Below are 8123 nucleotides of genomic sequence, written 5' to 3' on the forward strand. Positions count from 1 at the left end.
AGTTCCTGGAGATCTGACTCCCTCTTCTGGCCTCCATGGGCACTGCACACATAGCATACACTTACACACATGCACATACAAACAATCTATTAAAAAGCCCAAACCACCAACCATAATAACAAACAAAAAACCCTGTCTCAATCAGTATTCTATTGCTGTGAAGAGACACCATGACCATGGCAGTTCTTATAAAAAAAGCATTTAATTGAGGCTGGCTTATAGTTTCAGAGGTTTAGTCCATCATTATCATGCTGGGAAGCATGGTGGCATGCAGGCAGACGTGGTACAGAAGAAGTAGCTGAGAGTTCTACATATAGATCTGCAAGCGGCAGGAAGAACAGAGAGACACTGGGCCTGGCTTGGGCTTTTGAAACCTCAGAGCCCACTCCCAGTGACACAACTCCTCCAACAAGGCCACACCTCCCAATCCTTCTCAAGTAGTGCCACTCCCTGATGACCAAGGATTCAAATAGATGAGCCTAGGAGCACCATTCTTATACAAAGCACCAAAACCAACCAACTAACCAACCAACCAACCAACCAATGCAAACTCAGTAGTGAAAAAGATCTTGCTCAAGGCATACCTTTAAAAATGATAAGAGGAACATGCCCTTTCCCCAAGGTTCTTGGGGAAGCAGTACCACACTGGGGATCGACCCAGTTAGTAAGGAGAGAGTCATCAGTGAGAAATCTGCCAGCAATGACCTTGTGACCTTGGTGGCGGGGGAAGGAGCATGCTGAGGTGTGGCACATAGTTATGAATTCCAGTTTATCAGGGTCATTTCCTGGGTCTGCCTGGGCTCGCCTGCTGTCAGTGGTCAGGCGATATCTCCATGTCGACGTGAGACCTTTCAGCTGTACATCTTCCTACACACTAAACTCTACGCTAGTGTCCGGACTTTCTAAAAATGTGAAACGAGGTATCTCAGTGGGTAAAGGTGTTTTTTTGCCCTGCTTGGAATCTTGAGTTTGTGGCCCAGGCCCATCTGGGGATAGGAAAAATTTGACATATACTGGTTGCCCTCTGACCTCTGACCCTGCATGCACGCTGTGGCATGTGCACACCCCACTTCAACCACCCCCACATAGAATAAAATTAATAAAAATAGTAAATAAAACAAAACATGGACCCAGATGCTTATAAGAGTACTGAAAAAGTTTTTTCCTCTCTCTTTTTCATGGTGTTTCATTAAAAGGAGTCATGTTTCCTGGAATTCTCCTGAATCAAAACATTTTATTGGCACTATGGGTAACTCCTGACAGTCATAAACGAAGATGAATACGATCCGAGTTGAAATAATTGTATAACAACGCATTTCGCTCTTGCTCATGTTTAGAACTGGGTGAGGGTGGGACGGGCTTTTCCAGTTCCCTGTCCTGCAGCGAAGCCCGGCTGGAGGCTGGAGCAGGGCAAGCGTTCAATTCCTGGCTAGATACCAGGGATGTAGCTACTGGGATGCCAGGAAGGCGAAGGAAAGACCTGGCGTTGGTAGCTCACTCTTCCTCCTCATCTATAAACCAGCGAGGTCCCTTCTTCCCCACAGGGTAGCAGGGCGTTTGGGGGCTGCACACATTCCTGAGGCTCCTCTGTCCTCCCGGGGGCAGTGGGAAAGTGCTCCAGCCAGCCCATGAGCAAAGGCCCAGTCTACCTCTGAGGTTAGGGTAGGGGGGAGCTGCCTTGAAGACAGGTTGAACAACTATGGCAGGAAGCCGAGGGAGCATTCTTTCTTAAAAATTTGAAACAGCCTTATGTGGACTGATGAATATGTGTTTCTTCCTAGGTCAGGGTGTAGGCATGGGCATAGTGGTCCCATACCCAACAGTGTGTCAGCCGTGGGGAACAGGTTGGAGGGTGGGAGACCCTTATTAAAAGCCCTCATTCTTACCATCCACCAAGAACCTCAGAAAGTGGAGCCCAGGATCCTACGTGTTTCTATGTATTTTCAGAGTGTCATAGCCAGGGACCACGTCCTGGAGATTAGAATCCTTGAGTTAGATGCTCTGGGGTAATTTATTCACCAACAAATACCCTTTAAAATAGGCATTTCTAATACCCTTGATTTTATTTCCTGTAAATATCCTATTAGTGATATGTTAAATATAATTGTACACCTCTTTGTTAACTGGACATACCTTGAGAGCCGCAAGGAGACAATTGCTTACTGGGAACTGGGCGTGGGCTAGAATGGCAGCTCTTGTTGACTGTGTCTGCAGTGCCACATCCAAGAAAAGATGATCAAATCTGGCACACGAAGATTTTCATTAAAAACTTTAGACATAACCAGTCCAGTTCCCACAACCTGGCTACCAGTTGTCTCCGTGCCTCTTATTAGAGAGTCCATCTCTACTGTGGTCTGAGATGTCGCCTTTATCACCGAGTAACTCCCGGTAATCTGGGTATTCATCTCCTTGTGCAACATCAGCACACAGTTTTTTAAAATAATGTATTTAACTTTTATTTTATGTGCACTGGTGTGAAGGTGTCAGATCCCCTAGAACTGGAGTGACAGACAACTGTGAGCTGCTATGTGGATTCTGGGAGTTGAACCCGGGTCCTCTGGGAGAGCAGCCATCTCTCCAGCTCCACAACACACAGTTTAAATGAGAGGTCGAAACAGTTTGTTTGAATGTCCTGCAGGACCAGTCCCCTTTGCGATTTCTGTTCCCCCCCCCCCACCTGTGGTTTTCTGGCCGTTTTGTATGATAGTTTTTCTGTATAAGCTTTACTGTCAGGCTGTCTAACTTTATGAAAACCTTTTTGTATTTTCCCAGTCATTTTGGAAAAATCGATATTGAATCATCCTAGGCTAGAGATGGGGCTATCTTGACAAAATTTTAAGCTTGTCTTTGGCTTGTTTCAGTGTGTTCCATTTTCATATCTATCTACATGTGTGTGCAAATATACACAAATATGTATATGTATCTTGTCGAATTGTTACTTTTCTGTGTTGTTGCTATAAGTGGACATTTCCTGATTATCCTGCACACTACTGAGTTAAGATTTTGGTTGGAAGGTAAACTGATCTGTGCACGATCATTTCATAGCCTTAGTACCTGCGCCGACTGGACTTTGTCAGCTTGATGCAAACTTGAGCCACCTGGGAAGGGGGAACTTCAAACTCCATCAGATTGGCTCATGGTCATGTCTGGTGGCGTGACGTTTTCTTGATTGTAACTGATACAGCAGGACCTAGGCGGCTGAGCCAGACCTGGACAGGTGACCCTGGGTTGTATAAAAGGCAAGCCAGGAAGCAGCTTTGCCCTGTGGTCTCTGCTTCAGCTCTTGCCTCTGGGCTCCTGCCTTAGCTTCCCTTGATGATCTGTGAGTCACAGAAACCCTCTTGTTCTCCAAGCTGCTCTCTATCACTATGTTTATAACAGCAACAGAGAGGCAAACTGAGATAGGACCTTACTGGATTCTAGTCCATGGAATAGAAATAGATGTGTATATATAACACAACATCTGTAGAGAGATACAGTTTTTCTTCTTTACAAACTACTGAGTCTCTCATCCACTTATGGGTCCTATTTAATTACATTGTTACTACCTCCAAGACAATCTTTATGAGTAGGGGAAATATAGTTACACTGTGTCTTGTGCCTCTCTCAGGGGGAGATGCTTCTAATGTTCCTCAACTGAGAAGTGGTTATGGGACTTATATAAGAGAGTATCTATTATCTACCTATCTATCATCTGTCATCGATATCTATCTTCCTCTCTATTTGAACACACACACACACACACATACACGTATATTTACATACCAAGAATGAATTCTTCAGTTTCTATTTGCTGCAGTAGGTTTGTTTTTGGGATTTATGTATTCTTATGTATATGTTAAGAACTTGTTATGTTCCATCTCATCTGATCCTATTGGTCATCATCCTTGTAGTCCACACTGAAATGACAGTAAGGTGGATCATAGCACTATTCAGTACAGACCAGACTCTCTGCCCCATGGAAGCTTTAGTGGCATAGAAAAGTGCTGGATCAGAATACTGTTTTATGAATGGATGTGTGGGTGGCTGGTACAATAATAATCACTACCATGGCACCAGTGCCAACACAGTGAGCCCTGTCTGGCAGCTGTTGGAGTTTTCTTCTGCTTTTACTAGTTTCATCCCCACAGCAGTCCCATGGTGGCAGCATTGTTACTGTTTTCCATCTGCGGGATACTGAGGTTAAGTAACCTGCTGCTCCAGCATCCAGCAAGGGGCAGTGTTGGTTCACAAACCGAGGACGGCGGAGCTACGAGCTATGTCTACTCTGTGCTTAGTATGTGCTTTGTTCCTCATCCAGAGCATCATTCCCCCCTCCCCCACGCTGTCTTTAGACAGGAACCCAGTGCCCCCGGGTGGGAGGCTCTGTCTCCAGTTCTCCTGCCTTTGGCTGAATGGGCCAACGATTGTTGTTACTGAACAGCAACAAAGACCGTGTTTCTCTAAAGCATTCATGGCATGAAATAATTTTTAAATACGGGAGCTTCCTTCATGCCCCTTATTGTTACACTAGAGGGGACTAGGTGCCCTGCTGGGCTGAGTCCCCCTGAAACAAACTTGATACCACATCTCAAACCTTAATGTAATCTACCTGCTTAGCTTGGTAGATTTATTTTCTAGAGTGTTTGCACAGCAGCAGAGAAAACAGAACCCCTATAAAAGCTGTAAGAAACTTTATTGACATTTTTCTCCCTTATAGACTCCTAACTCAGTACGTGACAACTTTCTAAGTACAAATGAGCTTTATCGCTCATTTTCCCAGAACTCAAGGTATGCAGTCGGCTACCTACACTAGGTTTGAAGTCAGTTCCGTGTTACTTATTTGTTTCTGTAAGGAAGGAATCCCACTATAAACTGATTGTCACCACACTGGTTATCATGTTATAACCATATTATTTGTGGGGCTGGTGAGATGGGTGAGTTGGGCAAGTGCTTGCTGCGTAAGAGGAGGAGCTGAGTTTGGATCCCCGGTAGCCATGTAAGAACCTGGGCACTGTGGCGCACACCTGTGGCACTGTGACACACACCTGCAATCCAGTGCTAGTGAGGCATGGATGGGAATTCTTTTATTTATTTATTTATTAATTAAAGATTTCTGTCTCTTCCCCGCCACCGCCTCCCATTTCCCTCCCCCTCCCCCAATCAAGCCCCCTCCCTCCTCAGGGTTATTGGAGGCCTCTAGCTTCCAGAGGCACCTGAACTCATATGCGAATACACATAAGTACTTCTCTCTCTCTCTCTCTCTCTCTCTCTCTCTCTCTCTCTCTCTCTGTGTATGTGCCTGTTTGTGTGTATGGGTTAGTTTTTTTTAATTTATTTATTTATTTATTTATTTATTTATTTATTTATTTATACAACATTCTGCCTCAATGTATGCCCGCACGTAAGAACATGGCGCCAGATCTCAGTACAGATGGTTGTGAGCCACCATGTGGTTGCTGGGAATTGAACTCAGGACCTCTGGAAAGAGCATCCAGTGTTCTTAACCTCTGAGCCATCTCTCCAGCCCCTATGTGTTAGTTTTTTGAGGCATGGTTTCTCTGTGTAGCCCTGGTTGTCCTGGAACTCACTCTGTAGACCTGACTGTCCTAGAACTCAGAGATCTGCCTGTTTCTGCCTCCCAAGTGCTTGGGATTAAAGGTGTGTGCCACCACTGTCTGCCTTAAAAGTAAAATCTTAAAAAAATAAGGTGGGGCGAGGTTAAGGAAGACACCTGTTATTGGCCCTGGCCTCTATCCACATACACACGTGCCAGTGTGTATGGACACACATCCATACACATACATGAATGAGAACACACGAATCATTGTTTTTGTTTTTAAACTGGTGATGTTAGATTTCTAGGAACCCCCAAGTTAGAACTATGTCACCCAGAAAACCTTCCTTGGGACTAATATAAAGTTATATCATTTGAACTTCTGACTTTTATAAGTCAGAAATATCAGCAATTCCGTACAGGTCAACTCAGTATCATGGAAACTATTCTGAGATCTCCGCTTCTCAGGCCACATCTCCATGCTCAAGCGTCTTTCAGAGTGACGTCCCCTGGATGCCACTTCTCATAATTCTCTCAGAGAGCCTGAAGTACCGGGTTAAAAATACTTGGATTTTATGAACAGATGCAAACGTTTTCTTAACCCAGCTGTGTTCCTTGGAATTCTATCCCTGCATGGACTTAAATGTCCACAGATGCTTTGGCACTTCTCCCTCCAAAACTCGAAGTGTGGGCTGGATTTCGTGACTTCTAATGAGTGGCGGAAGCAATGGTGAGCTACTCTGTAGATTAGGTCACCAAACACGTTGTCTTTCTACCTGGCTGTCTCTTGGTTCCTTCACTCTGCTAAAAGTTGCCTGCCAGGAGTGAGGGTGCTCTAACAGACCCCGGGAGAATGGCTCTGGTGGGGGAGTGAAAGCCTCTTGCTTACAGCCAATAAGGATGTTCAAGATGGTTTACTTGGGTTGTTTTGTATCACAGTTCCTCATAAGTTGTAGACAAAATCCTTCAAGATTCATTCTCTTATTTAAAATCTAGCCACTGATTTTTTCCCCTCCTAGTCGTGGGCTCTGTGCTAGAGGCTAAAGAGCTAGATGAAGTATTCTTGTTCTCCAAGGTCTTGCTCACAACTAATAAGATAGTCAGTGGACCGCTCATTCTGCTCAAAGGTGGCTGCCGTATTGTAAGGATGCTCAAACAGTCCAAAAGAGCATGACACTGGTGGTAGGGGCTAGAGAGATGGCTCAGCCATTAAGAGTACTGGCTGACCCAAGTTCTATTCCCAGCACCCACATGGTAGCTTACAACCATCTGAAGCGCCAGTTCCAGGGGATCCAATGCTCTCTTCTGGCCTCTGCCAGCACCAGGCACTCATGTGGTGCACAGTCATACGTGTAGGCAAAGCATCCATATACATAAATAAATTACTAACAAAGGAGTTAATCTAGTTAACAATTATTGGAGGGGCTGGAGAGATGCCGCAGTGGTAAGAACACTGGCTGCTCTTCTTCCAGAGGCAGAGACAGGCAAATCTCTGTGAGTTAAAGGTAGCCTGGCCTAGAAGAGCTAGTTCTAGGGCAGCTACAGCTGTTACACAGAGAAACCCTGTCTCAAAAATTAAAAATAAATAAATAAAAAAGTAAAAAAAAATAAAAAAAAACCCAGAAAACCCCCCACAACCCTTCATATTCTCCAGACAGTTAAATAAAAACTCTTGGCCATATTGGTGATAAATGTGGACAGCTATGCTTTTTCTGTTGGCGGTGACCCCTCTGTGGTATAGAGAAATGAAAATGTGTTTTCAGGTAAATTTTCCCCCCAATTCCCCTTTCCTCTTTGCTTTGATTCTGGAGTAAGCTACCAAAGGTTTGGGGAGATGCTTTAGTGGGTGAAGCACTTGCCCCAGCAATGTAAGAACCAGGCTAGAATCCCAGGAACTCACGTAAAGCTGCATGTGGTAGCATGTACGTGTAATATACATTGACATCTGATTTACATGTGTATGTGTGTGAGCTCAAATATGTGTCTACATATTTGTTGACACACACATATTCATGCATGCATGTGGAGGCCAGAGGCCAACAATTTGGGTTGTTTCTTAGGTAACCTGTGCCTTTAAATCTAAAATTTTAAAAAAGTAGCTGGATATGGTGGTCCAAGCCTTTAACCTCAGCACTCAGGGAGCAAAGGCAAGCAGATGTCTGTGAGTTCAAGGCCGACTTGGTCTACATAGTGAGTTTCAGGACAGTTAGGGCTGCATGGGGAGACCCTGTCTCAAAAAAAAAAAAAAAGAAAGGACTATATTTATGAGTATGGGTGTTTTGTCTGTGTGTATGTCTGTGTGTCGTGAACATGCATGGTACCTGAGAGGGCAGAAGAGGGTGTTGGGTTATTTTCTGGGCCTGGAGTTAGAGATAGTTGTTTGTAGCCACGTGGGTGCTGGGAATTGAACCTGGATCCTCTGGAAGAGCTGGTGCTCTTAGCCACTGAGCCATCTCTCTACCCCCATACCGTTGAAGGTTGTTTTTATTTTAAATTAATTTACATTTTATGTATATGGGTGTTTTGTCTGCAGGCATGTCTGGTTCCCATGGAAGACAAAGAGGGTGCCTGAGTCCCTAGAACGGGA

General features: G+C 44.6%; 1 protein-coding gene across 1 annotated transcript in view; it reads left to right on the forward strand.

The window, feature by feature from the left end:
- Positions 1-8123, forward strand: part of LG2H2orf92 (linkage group 2 C2orf92 homolog) — a 24501-nt gene that overhangs the window by 5748 nt on the left and 10630 nt on the right. The gene's annotated exons all lie outside the window — the stretch shown is intronic.

This window comes from Microtus ochrogaster, linkage group LG2, assembly GCF_000317375.1.
Source record: "Microtus ochrogaster isolate Prairie Vole_2 linkage group LG2, MicOch1.0, whole genome shotgun sequence".
Taxonomy (NCBI): domain Eukaryota; kingdom Metazoa; phylum Chordata; class Mammalia; order Rodentia; family Cricetidae; genus Microtus; species Microtus ochrogaster.